The 17141-nt window shown below is 38.6% G+C and overlaps 1 long non-coding RNA gene across 1 annotated transcript; it reads right to left on the bottom strand.

Annotated features, from left to right (window-relative positions):
- Positions 1-409: 409 nt before the first annotated feature.
- On the bottom strand, positions 410-16551 carry LOC148186067 (uncharacterized). Its single transcript, XR_015775278.1, has 4 exons — positions 16455-16551; positions 15105-15237; positions 852-914; positions 410-627 (listed from the first exon to the last, which is right to left on the bottom strand). It is a non-coding gene; the product is annotated as an uncharacterized LOC148186067 (long non-coding RNA).
- Positions 16552-17141: the final 590 nt, after the last annotated feature.

Genomic DNA, 17141 nt, shown 5'->3' with positions numbered 1-17141 from the left:
TTTGATTCTGGCCTCGGCCCTTTGCCATATGTCACCCTCGCTCTCTCTCTCCCCCTTTCACATTCGTGCTGTCTGATCAATTAAAGACAAAAACACCCTAAAAATATCTAAAAAATACATAAATACATCTGTATAGTTATATTTTAAAATCATGAAACTTTTCTTCACAATAGCCAATGCGCTCATTAAAAGCGTATCTGACAGACAAGGTTTCTTAGACAAGTGAGCAACTTTGTGGTGGACCTCACAGGAGAAAAGAACGGTGCTAAATCTGGGTGCAGTTTATTCACTCTGAAATAATCTTTGTGCAACACAACTTCTGTGGCTGCATCCATCTTTTTAATATAAGTTGCAAAATGCCCAGTGCTTGATTTTGAAAAAAAACAAAACAGGCATTTAGACACGCACACAATCGGTTTCGTCCAGCCACCTTCTCACGTGACGCCACCTGTGTGCGTTGCAGCATGTGGACGTGCCCGTTTCCTTCTGGCTGTCCACCACTGTACAGTGACAATGCCACTGGTTCTCTCCGACCGGGTTCTCATCTGACCCTGTCCAGCTGCATTCCAGTTAGACGCAGAGGGTGGCTTTTGTCGTCACGCTCGCCAATCGCACTGACGATCGATGCTATTTGAATGAGGAAGGGCTGGTTTAACAAAGCATTATGTCACCTACATCTCTCTGTGAAGTACTTGTGTCACCCTTATGATGTATTTAGGTCACAATATTTACTTAAAGTAAAATTATATATTTTTTAAACCTGACCAGGCAGTTTTATTAACTTAAACTGACTGCTACCGTGTGACAACTTTATCCACATGTTTCACCCTGACAGAGACAGCAAAGGGTACCTTGAGTGTGGCTATCACGTGACAGGGCTTGAGAAAGACCTTGGAGGATCTGCGTTTGACAACCTGGAATAAAAACATATTCAAGTAAGCACACTTAGCTCCTTCCCACCACTGTGCAATCATTTCAGAACACAGAATAATCCTGGGTCTTTTCAATACATTTTTTTCTAATGCATTACTAATGGAGCAGTGCAGTGACGTTAAATAACTGTTAGCTCTCATCACATGTGCAGTTTATGTGTGTATTCTCTCTCATCTCTGGCTATCAGAGGCCACAGCACATCTCGCACTAATGAACCGAGCCGTTGTAGGGGCACAAAAGTGAAACACATGAAACTGAAGAGGGCTTGCATTCCCCTTTAAGGATCCAGTTTAACTTTTAATCACCCTTGAAATTCCCTTTGATATGAGTTACCGAGAGGAGAAGGAGAGAGGAGATGAGACAACGCAGGCTTTCAACAGCCCGTACTGTATGATGATGCCTGCTGTAGATAGCTCTTCTTTCTAATTACCTAAACTTCAGCTGCGATTTCCTTTGAAGACGGCTGCCTCACAGGCATGATCAGACTGTGACCGTAGGCTAAATCACTAACATTCACTTCATGTGCTCAGGACTTGTGGGGTGAAAAAGCTGGAGGAGATTTCAGCGATGATTTGTCATTTCTATGGTAATTTAAAGCTTTTGGGATTTGAGGAAGTTTTTGGGATTGAGCTCTTTGAAGATGGATTTGAGAAGGGTCACATCATCCTATAGGCAGCGCAATTTATGTAATCCAAAAGTGCTTCAGAATCACTGAATGTACTGCAGATGGTGGATTGTTTTGGAGTTTGTTCTCCCTTGAAGTTCATCTTTATAGATCCATTTATGCAGCCATAGATAAAGCAATGTATTTTTATGTATTTTTCATTACCCAAGGATGATGTTTGCATTTTACCAAGGCAGAAAGTTTGAGTCTGAACTAGCTTGAAAGTATCAGACTAATTCAAGAGACCAGAGTTCACAACCATGATCTTTCTCTTACCTTAAGTTATTTATTTGCCCAACGCTGACCATTTTAATTTTTTTGCTCTGAATACACTCTTTCCTCAACCATAGTGTAGCAACCTTCACCAAATAAAAAAAAAATAAAAAGTTTGCATTCAACATAAAAACCTTGAATGTGTTTACGGGATTTGCCTTTCTATTTCTACTAACAGTTTTTAAATTTCTTAAATGATATCTCATTTTTAATTTTTTTTCCAATATTTAATGCTGATAAACATGCCAAGATGTAAGAATTGTTAAAGGCAACAACCCGTCAATGAAAATGTACAACTCTCATTGCATAATTCCAATTAGCCTTTCACCATTGGCTGTATGTAAAGATGGACAGCATTGCAGCTCCGCAAAAATCAAGCCAAAACATCCTGATCGCCCCCTGGCGGCTAACTACTATATAGGTCATAGACACGTCTCTTCTGTGTTAGTGGATAGGACAAACTAAAAAAAATCAACTGCAAAACTATATAAAATGCAAAACTTTGTAATATGCAAGACTAACCTGAAGTCCTCTTTTCAGTTTGCCTCTTATTTTTTATTGCTAAAATCAGAGAAAAACTTGTTTTGATTCGTATTTTGTTTTTAAGAGGGAAAAAAAAAAATTAAAATCGTAAATCAAGTTTGGAGTGAAAAAATGTATTTTAAGGCCATATCCCCCAGCTCTATATATATTAATACACAGGGTAATTTTTATTGAACAAAAACACATTTTTCAGCTTCCCAATAAAGCCAGCGTATATGGACAGCTACACTTCCTCCCTCGCATTAAACATAGAAGTCTAATTTTATACCATCAAATATTGAACAGATGCAGTTCGATGATATATCGAATTATAAGCCATTATTTGTCTTAGTGGTCACAGTGAGGAGCTCCGCCTACATCATCTCAGCTACTTCATATCAGGTTCCTTCTTCTATCCTGGTGGAGTTTATGCTATGTCTATATTAATCTTCAGAAAATCAAATCAATGACTGCCCTCATATTAGCTCCTCAGCCTGTTACTATGGTAACCTAAAGGCCAGTGAATATTGTAGGGGGGGAGGGGAAGCGATGGCTGCTTATAGTAAAAGGGGAGAACGTGGCTTTGACACCCAGGAGGGGTATCAGGTAGGGAAGACAGAGGCTAGAGCTGCTCGTACATCACATGTGCTGTCATCTTGAGAGTGTCACATTAGAGAACTGGGAGGCGAGAGAATCCAGTCAGGAGTGTAAAGTGTCTCTGATGTTCTACTGTACATCATCAAGAGTCTGTTTCCACTGGTACTCTCGGCCCCTCTGCTGCACTCCTTCTTTTTTTTTTTTGCGTTTCAATGTCAAACACCATCTTTGTCATTTCCCACTTACTACAACCCCTACTGAGACTGCAAGAAGGAAACACAGGCATAAACACAGTTCCTTTTTTTCTTAGAAGACTATTTTTTAGTGCACTACTCTGTGTGATATCAACATATTTTTTGTGATTTCAACTAAGAGATAGCAAGGCAGCAAATAACAGAAGACTGAAAAGCATTCAGTATACAAACTAACAGACTCTGTGTGTCAAATGGAAAAGACCTCATTGACGCAGGATCAATACACTCCAATTTGACATTTAGTCCAGAAAGAGAAACAGGTAAGTAAGGAAGGACATGCTGAGTTCAGTTGTAATTATGGTTTTGGAGGAGGATTACAAAATGGAGCAAGGTTTAGGCAAAGTCTAATATTTAAAATTGCATTAACTGATATTTTCTGAAACTGTGGCAGTGCAGCAAGCTGTAACCACAACCACCACATATTATCGGCTGATATGGCAAATCTCGTTGCAAAGAGTATACTATTTACACATGTAACCCGTGGAGCAAACAGCTGTTTGTTATCGACACTCTGCCACAGTTCCAGCAGCAATTGTGCCATCACAAGTGAATGTTTTTCAGTGACAGCATTTCCAGCTGGGATTGTTCCACTAAAAGTGAATGTTCTTTAGCAAGACATTGGGGACATTTCTGTGAACGAAAGTGTTTATTTTGTACCAAGATATTGGCGACTTCTCCAGCTGTGATTAGGCCACCAAAACTAGGTAATTAAGACCAAACGTGATCTTCTGTGCCTAAACATAACCACAACTTAACCTCAGCATTGTTGAAACCTTAAGAAACCTTAAGTTCAAACAGATCTCCTATGTGATAATATAAACATGTCACATAGGGGCGCCTGGTGGCTCAGTGGATAAAGCAGGCACCCCATGTATAGAGGCAGTGTCCTCGCTGCAGCTGCCCGAGGTTCGACTCCAGCCTCGGCCCTTTGCTGCATGCCATTCCCTCTCTTTCTCCCCATTTCACACTTGTGCTGTCCTATCGATTAAAGGCAAAAACACCCAAAAAATATTAAAAAAAAAAAAAACATGTTACATATCTGTGGTTTGCAAAAGAAGTAAAATGCCAATATTTATTCTGGTGATCGGATTGGTGTCGGTCATTTGAAAAAGTCGCTGATGAGAGCTGTGAAAGCTGTGGGCTGTAAACCAAAACTGAGCTGAAAGGTGTTTAAACTCTGTATCACTGAGGGAAACTGAGTTGTATGATCATTTTGTGTGTTTGCCACTATAACATACACTGACCCAGTGTTGATTTAAAAATAATGATAAGTGCAGTTTCAAGGTTTGGCATTAGAATATATTTATCTATTGGACTAGATAAATAAAGACCTCGAAATAGTAATAATAAGATATGCTTTTTGTGAGAAAAGGCGCAGTAAAGAATCCTGGATGAACTGAAGTTTGAAAAAGAAGTTTTTCCTTTTAAGAGTTGAAACAGAAGTGCACACCCTCAAATCTACAGGGAGGCTGTTTCAGAGTCTGGGGGCATATGAAGTAAATGCAGCATCACTGAAAGCTTTAGCCCCGCAGCGAGGAAGAGCAAGAGTTCAGCTGAACACTGTGATCTGTGAGGGACATAAACTGTGAGGAGGTCATTGATGTAATCGGACAGAGAGGTGATTTAAAAGCAATTAGAAGCACCTTTAAATCAAGTCTGCCAATCAAGAGATTTGTAAGGTTGTAGGTTAAAGGTGCAAGATCTGATTTACTCCAAGTGTGCCACCAGCTGTGCAGATTTCCTCTGAGCTCGCTTTGTGTGTGTGTGTGTGTGCGCGTGCATGTGTTATCCAATTTGAAAATAAAACATTATTGTTAATTATTCATCTTTGTGTTGACAAAAACTGGAAAATGCCCGAGGCCCTCTTAAAGCAAATGGCTCCCACAAAAGCATACAATTAAAATTAAATTAATTTTCATAATATCAGACTGAAATAATTGTACTTAATGAGCAACCTTTACAAACACACACGCACACACATTTCTGTCAGAGTAAAAGTTATTCTAATCGTTAAGTCATAGTCACCCACAAAAAAGGCCACAGAACTTTTAAAATAGCTTTAAAAATAAATATTGCCTGTTGCCTTGAAGCAAATTTTCCTTGCTATTGCATCAGCTGTGCCTTAGGAGAAAAAAAACAAAATCAAAACTGGCAAAGAAGTGAAGAGAAACTGAAAGAAATTTGAAGTTTTGTTGACAGCTTTTTTCATCAAAGCATCAGTTGCTGCTTGTGATTTCTCCAACACAAATGGGAAGTGCTTTGTCTGCAACAACAGCAACAAAAACAGTTTGTTTTACCGTGTGGATACAGACATTTTCTTAGTGTGGAGTTTTTGTCAGAAAATAACTTTCACTATGACATGCCAGACCTTTCTTACAGATACTTTGCTTATATCACGTATTAAAGTTGTGGATAGCTGAGGATTCAGGAGAGCCTGACTTACATAGCCTCATGTTTTTTGCTTCTTCCAGTTTCTGAGTGGGTGGCAGAAGATGCAGTATGTTATGAGGAAAGTTCTTCCATCAGCTAGCATGTCAAGTGCATTGACTGATGATGATGTAAGTCCACAGTAACTTCCTCTAAAGAAGTCAACAGATGAAAAAATAGACCACAGACTGCAAAAAAATGCATCTGGATCACCTTTAAAATATCCACATCACTATGTGCAAGAAGACTGTCAGCGGTGGTGTCAAAGATATCTGCAGTTCTGATGTGACGCCTTTTGTTAACAAGCAGCACTAGAGTTAATTCCATCATTTCACCTGAAAATCACTCATATCTCTTCAGCTATCCATTAGAATTGTTAAGGGATTTCGGTGCTCTGTCTCTCATTGAAATCCTTTATAGAGGTTTCCAGAGAGGAGACTGCCTGATGGCGAAGCCTCAGATCCAAGAGGAGAAATGTAGATTTTGTCCTGGTCACGGAAGAATAGACCAGACTTTAAGAGATAAAATAAGGGCCCAGGGAGTTTGTTAATCCTGTCTATAGTACATGTGCTGTGTGGATTGGGAAAAGGGCTGAAATAGTATTACCAGGGTTTTTTGTGGGAATACTGGGTTCTCTATCCACCTCTACAAGCCATGTAAGGGTTATATACTCAGAGTAAGAGTTATCTTTTAACTCTAAGTATTGAGTCAGGGTGCTTAATCCTATGTTTTTAATTATATTTGATAACCTGCTTCCACAGAACAATTTTAAAAAAATGGTTCAATATTTCAGAGAATGTACTAATTCACAAGAAAATGGATACCACTTTCATGTCTGTACACTAAATATGAAGCTAGAGCTAGGAGTCTGTTAGTTTAGCATAGCTAAGAGATAGCAACCTTGGCTCAGTACAAAGGTCATTAAGACGTTATATTATTTACCCCATACAAAAAATTAATGTTAAAACAACAAATTGTAGTTTTTAATGGAGTTTGCCATCCAATCACCAGAAAAAAATGCTCACATTGCACATTTCTGCAAACCATAGATACATTAAATTAGGACATCATCTTGTAGTGGATAGAGTTTAAGTTCAAATTACAATGTGTCAGTGAAAAACATCCAGGTTCGCTGTTCAAACGCAGTAGGGAAATGCGGCAATGTGCTGATAAAAACACCCAGGGTGAACTCCACATACAACAGCAGAAACGCTGCAAAGGGTCGCCAAAAAACAACCAGTATTGTTTGTTGGTCTCAAACAGTATTAGCCATCTTGCCTTGATGTCACACCATCCACCATCCCCTTCTGCTGAAAATATTAGCTTATATATTAAGTCACTTTAGATACGTTTCTGCTACGTATGAAACATACAAATAAAAACGTACTATTTTCCTCCGGTAACTGGGCTAAGCAATAACTTTCTGTCTGTGCTGGCTCATTTACTTTCCAATCATAAGAGTGGTATCAATCTTCTCATCTAACTCTAGACTCAAGACAAGAAAGCAATTTAGTGCATTCCCCAAAATGTGGAACTATTCCTTTAAAGACATTATGCAGCAAATGTTAAGTTAGCTGTTATACCCTGACAGGACACGCTTTGTCCTCTTTCCTCTTTGTCATGTACGCTGACAGGATATTAAAGTCCTGCTGAGATCCAAAGACTGTGACACATGGTGTGAAGACAGCGCTGTCTCTTTGGCCTCATCAGACAGTATTTCATAATATATGTCATGAATCATGTAAAGAAAAAGAGGGACCATGCGATTGGATGCAGTACGTGTAATCATTCAAGATTAGTCACAAAGCACAGGTCCGTTTTTTTGTCACAAGGTCTGAGCAGAAAGTAAAAGACAGGTAATGTAAGAGGCCAAAATGAGGTTTATCCACATGGCAGCTTGACTCACTCATAAATGTGTGAGGAGCTCAATGACCCAGGAGGGCTTTTGAGTCAAAATGCTTCTACTCTTGGCTGACTGGGAGGAAACCCCAGGGCAGACCCACAATACAAAATCCCCCAGCTGGCCCGGAAACATCTCTGGAAAATCAACAAGGAGCTTGGAAATGGCTGGTTTCCCCTCTTTGCACCAGATAAGCAGCAAGCAAATAGATGAATTAATGGAGTATTGAAATAACGATCAAACATTAAAGATGTTAATGCACTTTTGTCAATATTACTACCCTAAATTACTCATCATAAAATAAAGATTCCCGCAGGATCCATAAATAGTGTAAGTGTGTGTGCTGGCAGACATTTGTGTGGATTCATCAGTTCAGCAGGTATAAAATGAGCACTGTGATTGAGGACCCACTTAGTGTTTTTTACGACAGGGTAAGTTTAAAAAGGCAGTGCTCTTCATCACCTGACTACATGCTGCAAATTGACCTCATGCAACACTGTTGGAAATCAAAAATGTATTAAATGTGGTATAATCTGTTTCTTAGGTTTTATGTCAATTTGTGACATTTTAAAGAATATCAGCCCACTAACAGCAGAACAAACCTTTAGTTTGCACACACAAAGCAAATGCATATTATTTACAGCTGCTGCAGAGAATTTTAAAGATGACAACCTCCAGATCCCTCCACCTATTCTCCGCTGTGCTTTAGTTCTGCCTCCAAAGTACCTCGCTGCAGAGGAGCCTGTCATGCATGTGCACAGGCTAGGTACCACGGTGACTGAAGATGCCAGTTATGCACAAGAACACAGCAAAGACTACAACCGACAGCCAACCAGCACGTTCTATACTGCATGAGAGGAAATACATCTCCATTCCCCGCAGATGACAGTCCTTTGTAATTGTTTTCAAAAAGAGAAACCAGAAGACCATCCTGACACTTGTTAGCCAGTTAGCACATTAACAACAATCCAATGCTGAAATAACTAACTAACTAATTAAAATTTATCAACAAGCTCTGCCATCTCTGACGCCAATTCAACATGCTTAAGTTTGGAAGAATACACTCAGTATAATATCATGTATTTGTTGCAAATACACATGTCGGTATTTGTTATGGATGGACCACCAGCCAGCACTGATATGGCATGTTTTAAATGTGTGACAGCAATGACTTAAACAACAGCACAAAGAAAATGACCCGAGTAGCGTACAAAAGTCTGTTTCATGTTGCCAATGAGCTCACTATATAGTCCTCTACACAGAACGCACTAAATAGTGAGTATGGAGAAATTAATGACTGAATGATTTTGGACATAGCCACTGACATGTTTAATAGCTAATGTTAGCTAGCACATAGCAAAATAGCAGGTACACCGTTAAATGATCAACTTATTTATATTTGTTGCTTTGCAAGATAATTTACATTTTTATTTTTGTTGACATGGTGAGAGTTTTGAGAGCGTGACACTGGACTCGGATGAAGAATTCATCCCCACAACTGCTTCTACCAGCAGACGGGTGGGTAGACGGGGGAGCTGTGTGCGAGGTGCCTCAGGCAGGGGCCATGGAAGACGGGGCAGAGGATATCGTGCAGGCCAGACACCTGAGAGCTTTGGCCTCGAGGACATTGCATGTGAGGAAAATTTAAGAGTGCAGAGGATTGCATATGAACACGTCTCTAAACTCAAGAGAACAACACTTACGAGAAATCATAGATTTGATGAGACACTTTAAAGCAAAAGTACACACAACAATGACGACTAAATGATAAAACCAGACAGCTCTGATTTCACCCGTCTTCATATTAAAGGGAAGTCAAAGGGAGCTTGACAGTAATGAGTTTGGTTTAGAGAAAGGATGATCCATCACCATTCCCCACGGCACCCACTTAAGGTTACAGTCTGGCAGCGTATATCTAAAAAGTATCTCTGCAGTGCACATAATCAGAGTTTTCAGACCAAAACGGGGCATCATCCTGTGTCACTTGTCACCAAGTTTCTAGCTCGGCTTATGCTCATTTTATTTTGCTAAAGGTGCCACTTAAAACAGTGTGCACTTAAAACAAAATACTTTGAAACAAGTAACAGCGAGGATGACGTAAATCTTTTTGAGCTGCAAATGGCTTACTTCCATTTTCCTGCTGTGAACAAGCATTTGCAGCATCTTGTGGCTCTTAAATCAAACCAAAGCCTCTGCATTTAAATCTTAAAGCTTTTCATAATCTACGGTACGTTCCTACAGTAATAGTTTAAGTATTAGGCGATCAGTGTAAAAGTGGCTCCACTACTTTCAAAGTAAAGCAATTAAATGACTGTTAAAATGCATACATTACAGTCAGTACACACTCAATCAAACAGATGAAAGTGTTTCCGTGAAATTGAAAATGATAAGGTGTGATAAATTACTACCACCTGACAAAGACGGGTTTATCTATTTTTATTAGAAATTAAGGAAATTAAATTATGAGCTCTTGAAGGATTAATTATCATATCATTAGACTGCGCCTCTATCAGCTGTATTGTACACTAATGTGTTGTATCATTGTGTGTCATTCATTCTGGCAAAATGAAAACTGTACACCATAATGTGTTTAAATGCAGTAGTAATTCACTGCAGATTATCTATATTCTGTAGGTTTATGCAGCCATTAGCACAGTTAATAAACCACACTAATAATTGGGGAGTATATGACAAGAAATAATCCCAGAGTCCAAAACATGACTCTGTCCGCTGATGCTTTGGAAAACATGCAGTATCTGATAAACCTGGCAATATGCCACGTTCCTGTCTGTGGCATTAACACTGAGGCGATTGGTTCTTACCAAGCGGCAAACTACGAAGCTGATAAATGAAGCCAATGTTGAAGTGCCAAAAACTGCAGCCTATCTTATGGCCACTTGAGGCTGCCAACAAATCGCCATTGACCCCCATGTTAAAACACCCACCTTTACAGCAAAAATAAACATGTTTACAGTCTGGCTAATTTCAACATCCATGAAAACTTTAAATGGGTTACTTTTTATATAATTCATACATTTACATTTTATTAAGGCCTAAAGTTACGCATGATTAAGGGCGGGGCTGCTTGAGTGACAGGCTGTGTGCAAAGTGTCACTGCAGTCTATGAGTCAGATCCACCCCTCGCTCCTCTACAGCTCTACAGTCTCATCCAGACATGGCCACTCCTGACTCAAAAAAAACCCAAAACAATGACAGCTGAAATGACATGACAGACTAAAGGCTTCAAAACAGCACTCCACAAACCAATGGGTGAGGTCACAGGGCTAAGTAGCTTATTTTAGCACATTAATAGGCTGAACATAGAAAATTAAGGTACTGATAGATGCATTTAGCTGACGGGACCAGGCCACTGACATAACTGCAGACTTAAGTCTTATTTTAAAACAACTCCGCTCCCTCTTTGGGAATCAATCTCAAAATATTCATGAAGCACTGCATGACTTAGGGTAAAAATACTTGTCTGACCTTCTGCTACAGTATGAACCACTGAGACCTCTCAGGTCTTCTGGGACAGGTCTGCTTTATGTCCCTAGAGTCAAGACTAGTTTACTTTTCATGCACCACATATCTAGAAAAAAAACTCCCAGAAACTGCTGCAACTCTCACTTCTTTTAAATAAAGGCTGAGGATGTTTGTTTGCCACTGTCTTTCATTACATTAAATATTTATTCATGTCTTACACTGCACTGTAACTTTTATTTTTGCATTTTATACTTGTGTTGGTCTTGTTTTTATTTTCCATTCTCTAGCTCTTTAATGGTGTCTTTAATTGTATTTAAATGACCTTTTATAATCTGTTTCTTTTGCACTTTGTCTCTATGCTTTTGATGTTTTATGTAGAGCTCTTTGACTTGCTGTATTGCCAAAATGTGCTTTATAAATAAATCTTCCTTTCCTGTGGTAGAGACAAATATACTATACCAGCCTCTGGTTACACGGACATTTTTTATTAGTAAGATCATTTCATTGTTGATTTTGTTTTTTTCATGGGATTTATTGACAATAAAAAAATGTCAAACATCACCAGACTAATCCTTTAACCACTAACTAGCATATTATAATATACAGTACCTCTCTAAAGTGAGACTTTGAGCATAACTTGGACTTGCAGTGGGCAAAGTAAACTGTAGTTTGTGCAGTGTATTCCTAATGAACTTCAGTCAAGAAACCTAAAAAAGTACCATATTTGTATTGCTTAAGGAATGGTCTTGGATGATGCGGATCACATTAAGTCATCAGATATTGATAAGTTGGTTAAGTCAACAAAAAAAAGGTCCATGCAATCTTTCAAAGTAAAACACTGTCCTGTGTCATGTAAAATATTCAGTACACTGTATAAAACATCAAGTCAAGTTCTCAGGAGAGACTGCCACTGGTTTTATAGGTCAGATATAAATATAAGTTAGTGAAGGGCTTCAAGAGATTTATTTCTAGGCCTGTCATCATGTGATTGGCTGTCATGTTCTATACTCTCACCTGGCTGCTTCCTGAAGGGATGAGCGGTCCCCAGAGAAGGACATGTCCTTCCGTTTGTGTCTGAGTAACTGCAAATGTTAGGAGTCTATAAAACACTAATACAGATGTACTGTTGCCTGTCTGAGGAGCTTTTCTGACAGTTTAGTAACTCATTCCCTTTCATTTATCAAATAAGATGAAATCTAAAAATCAAACACATCAATTCAGATCACAAAAAATAAAAAATCATCGTACTATGATTAGATATGACGTTTGAAAACCCCTATGAATTTCCGCTTTCATCGCCAAATTGTCCAACTCTATCAAAAGCTCTTTATTTTCTTGTTTGTTTGTAACTTGTCTGTTTGTTCCTTTAATCAAAGCAGCTTTTGCAGCTTAATATTCCTGGCTGTGTTGTGATAGTTTGTACATCTGCTCATTTGTAGCTCTATCGCCAACATTACAGGTTTGATTTCCGTGAGAACAGTGCAATCATTAGTTGTTAATATCAAATGTTGACCTCTGCTGTTTGTTTTTGTGAATGTGTATGATCTTTCTTCAACTCTTGTGTGGTACAGCTTCCTTAGTTACTTTATTCTACCTAATTAGGCAATGTTTATTTTATCATAGTTTCTCTGTGTGATCTTTTGTAATTCTTTCATCAGTAAAGGCCAAAATGTAATTTATTTTATCTCATGGAAGTTAATTTGAATTCTCTTAGCAACATATTTTCCTAATCCAAACTCCTTACACCTTTACACACTTTATAACTTTGAATTTTTCTTTGAGGGCAAGAAAAAACGGTCGTTAAAGGACAATGTGTTTCCCTATTATATAAGATAGTTAATAGCATTCCCTTTGCATACCAGGTGTGTGAGATCCTGATTATATGGCCAGAATGAAACCAGCAGGGCTCAGGGTGCCAATCACAGGAAAACCGCTGCTTAATGTGGGGATGAAAGCGTCCACCGCTACGCAGTCTCCCCAGGTCTCTATTGACGGTGCAGAACTTTTCCAAGAAACTATGTTTTGTAGCTTCCTCTGAATCCCCTCTGAAACATTATTATTGAGCTGTACGTGTTCCAGCGAAGGTTGTGATGGATTTCTTTAAGATCTTTGAAAGCATCACACAATGAGACTTATGAAACTGCATCTGAATGGTGAGTGACGTTTGAGGATAAGATATTCAGGCTTTTTTTAAATGTGAAAGTACCTGAAGATCCTTGGACATTGAGGTTAAGAGTATAGTGTGAATGTGTGAGGGAGGGTTATATAACCCAATGCTATTGTCAACATCAGTAATCATCAGAGCTGCTCCTGCATGTATCTTCCACGACTACTGTGACAGTCAGCACAAACTAATCTTCTGTCCAATATGAGACAGAAACGTAGGCGTATTGTTAACTCTGAATCTACCAATGTGGTGTATTTTTGAGAACACTGCTTACACCTGAAATAATAATCACAATTTACAGCAGTAGCTCGTGAGATCAAAAATTCGAGCTTCAGTTGCTTTTTCAATACATCCATAAAATTTGCAAGAGCATATAATATGTGCTCACTTCTGTCTGTCTTAATATTTAAGACAATGACAGTCAGTGGACTTCATCTTCTGGGGACCTTAGATGTCTGCACAAAATGTCATATCAAACCTAAATGGTGGCCCGACTGACCTTCAGACTGACATTTTGCCATCCCTAAAAAGCGCTTTTCTGTTAAAATACATAAAACATTCACTCAAAACAGTTGGCCAGAAACATAAAGATAAATGTCAAAAGCCTTTCTCACAGCAGACATTTTCACCTATTATAGCAGGGAAAACACAGGTGTTACTGATAACACTAACGATGGCTCGGCTCTATTCAAGCAACACAGTGACAGTCACACTAAGCCAACATGCACCATACCAGGACCCTGAAATCAAAGAAGCTAAATGGAAATCAGCCTTTATTCATTTTATTATTAAGTGCTTTTCTTACTGTGACAATTCAAAATGTCTTCTGAGAAAAAGGCCTATTATGTTCATGTTGTGTATAATAGTTGTCAAGTCATCATCATTTAGCTTGCTACAGTAACTGTCTTATACATTTGCCTTCCTTCTTAAGGTCTTTGTCACTTTATCATATTAGTCATCTGGAGGTTTGTTAGACACCCCTTATTGTATGATGTGTAACACACAGCAATCACTGCTTTAAAAATGCGTCACACCTCTCATCCACAACTTGTCCTTGTTAACTCTTGCTAATAATTTCACAAAACTAAAGAAAAATTCAGTAACAAATACCATTAAAACAAATCATTCATTCATGTTTTGATTCTTGTCTCAGATTACTTATGTACCCCAGATATTCATTTTTCTGAGTGCACACAGAGGAAGACATACCAGAGCCTCGAGTACGACGCTGACAGCACGGCCTCGGTCAGCGCATGATGCTATTCAACCTAATGAGAGACAAGCTCAGGCCAAGAGTTGACTTTGATTTCTCTCTCCAGAATGATTTTGATGGGCAGCTCTGCTGTCTCATGGATATTCGGAAGCTGCCACAAAAGGCTGTCTTGAAAGTCATTCGATCGGAAAGTGATGCCAGCCAAATTGGAACTACAGACACTGAGACACTCCCTCGTTTGCCCCTGGCTGACTGCCCTCAGGGCCTGTCTGACGCTTTTCCCCGTGCTAACTTTCTTGTACCAAGTGGCTTGGACACTTACTTAGGTAAACACTCTTTTTTTTCTCCCAAGGAGAGGCACCTCAGTTATAACAAGAATAGAAAAACAAAATCTAAATTTACTCATTAATGTGACACGCTTGTGGTTCAAGAAGCTGAAGCTGTGCATGTGGATAAGAGAAGTTTAACATCCTAAACACCTGCTATATATATTTATATGAAGAAAGCAGATTCTGATTTCATCAGGAAAAATGCCTGTACATGTTAGATGTAAATGCATGAGGGAAACATGGCGATCAGATCTGGCAGATCACATTTCACTGTAAAATACTCATCTCACTCTAACCAAGAATTACACTCTTATTAGATGAATCTGCAGATTCAGTATTTACCTCGAGTGCCAACATTCGATGCAGCAAGTGTGCGTTTTATGAAGTGTAGCCTCCCCAGCTGAATGATGGTCCTGCTCTCTGACTGATTTATGATGCTGTAGCTCCAAGACATGCTGCAAACACACCAAAAGAGCTAGGATGAAGAAAAAAACAAAGCAAAAAACAAAATATTACATTTCTTGGTTTATAAAGTTTTTATGAAAAATGAATTTGTACGTATCATGACATTACACATTTGAAACGAGGAGGATTTGGGGGGATTTAATGGCATTCAGCAGTGAGGACTGCAGATTGCAACCACCTCAAACTTCTCCCAATTAGATATCCTTCAGTGTTAATTGTTTAGGAGATTTTCCAGAAGATGAATTATCTGCAGAAATCTCTTCCTCTCTGCAACAAACGAACCAGGTGATAAAAACTGGTAAAAAAAAAAACAAAAACTAAATGAAGCAATTTCACATCACAAAATCAGTGTTTCTTTGACACAATTCAGCGCACCGCAGACTTGCCAATAGCTCAGCATCTGCTAATCTCTGCTCAACTTTTTTCTCTGATAATCTAGATTCAGACATTCATAAGGTTTTGATCAGAAGTTTAATAATTCGCTAAGGTCTCTTCCTCTCCAAAACAAATGGACTCAGTGATTAAAACCAGTAAAAACACTGAATAAAGCAGTTTCACATTTAAAAAAGCAGTGTTTTTCTGACACTGCTTATCGGTGAGTGGCTGCTAACTATGGTGGACAATGTGAAAAAGTGAATGTCCCTTTCTAAGAGCCAATATTGGTTTGGCCATTTTAGTGTAACACATTGCTTTCTGTAGACAAGAAACTGCTCCCTATGTTGATATAAACAGCTGAGTACAAGGTAAAAAAAAAAACAAATGCTAAAGAAATCATACTTATTAGCCTATATTATTCTCAATTTCTGCAAATATATCCTTTAAACCTTATACACTGGAAGTTTAATTACAATCTCCAATTGAGTGCTATAACGCGTTAACATATTGAAGTTAAAAAAAAAATCACTGCCAAGTACTAGCATAGGAAAATTGTAAAAGTAGCAAAAGCCACATATAAAACACAGCTTTAACCCTTCTTCCAAATGTAACTAAAGTGCAGCTACTGCCAAACAAACTTTAATATCACATTTCTTCTAAATAGCAGGCGTAATAATTTAACAAAGGGACGTTAACTGCTCATTAAGCCTGACAGATACCCGGTGCGTTTGGCTAACGTTAATAAAGCGTTTTGCTAGCTTACGCATACTCATTTTACCTCGTAAAACATTTTAAAAAACGAATTATAACGTGACTCAATTGTACACAGAATGAAATGAAGCACTGACAAACCTTGTGTCATTTCAGCCGGGTGCTAAACAAGCAAAACTTTGACGTTTTTGTTCATTTTTAAGAGGAACTGATACTGTGAACATTTGTACGGTCTAACTACCAACTACCGGCAATAACATTTCAAAATAAAAGCGTCCGTCTATACATTGGAACGAACCGGAATTACCCGTTCATAATAAAAGACCCAAATATACCAGCGCATTGCAAAGGTCATTTACGAAGCAATGCGGAGGAGAAAAATGATTGGTGGCTGAACTATACTGCATTTTGCACACAAGTTACAGGGGGAAAAAAAGTTTATGCTATTTATATAGCACATAAACAACTGGAGCTGACCAAAGTGCTGTGCAATTAAAGTAAATGGCACAGAAACAATAGTTAAAATTTAAATAAGTACAATAACAATAAATGGCAGTACAAATTACAAAGCAATAAATTGTTAATATTGTTGTAAATGTTAGCACTGAACATTTAACAAGACTGAGAGTCTGCAGCTATGCTCTCTGTTGTGTGAGGCTGTAATTAGGTACAGCTGTGCTTTGTGCTAAATGCTTATGTCTGGATGCCAACATGGTCACAATGACAGTGCTATACTGATGTGGGAGTGTATCTGTGCTCTCAGGATCCTATGTTTCCAACATCCTATCCCAGTTTCAATATTCTGTGCACACATCAACCCTCCTTGTC

This window comes from Plectropomus leopardus, chromosome 21, assembly GCF_026936395.1.
Source record: "Plectropomus leopardus strain MGB_pleo_1.0 chromosome 21, ASM2693639v1, whole genome shotgun sequence".
NCBI lineage: Eukaryota > Metazoa > Chordata > Actinopteri > Perciformes > Serranidae > Plectropomus > Plectropomus leopardus.
Note: the sequence above shows the minus strand (reverse complement) of the source record. Positions and strands in the feature narration are given on the sequence as shown.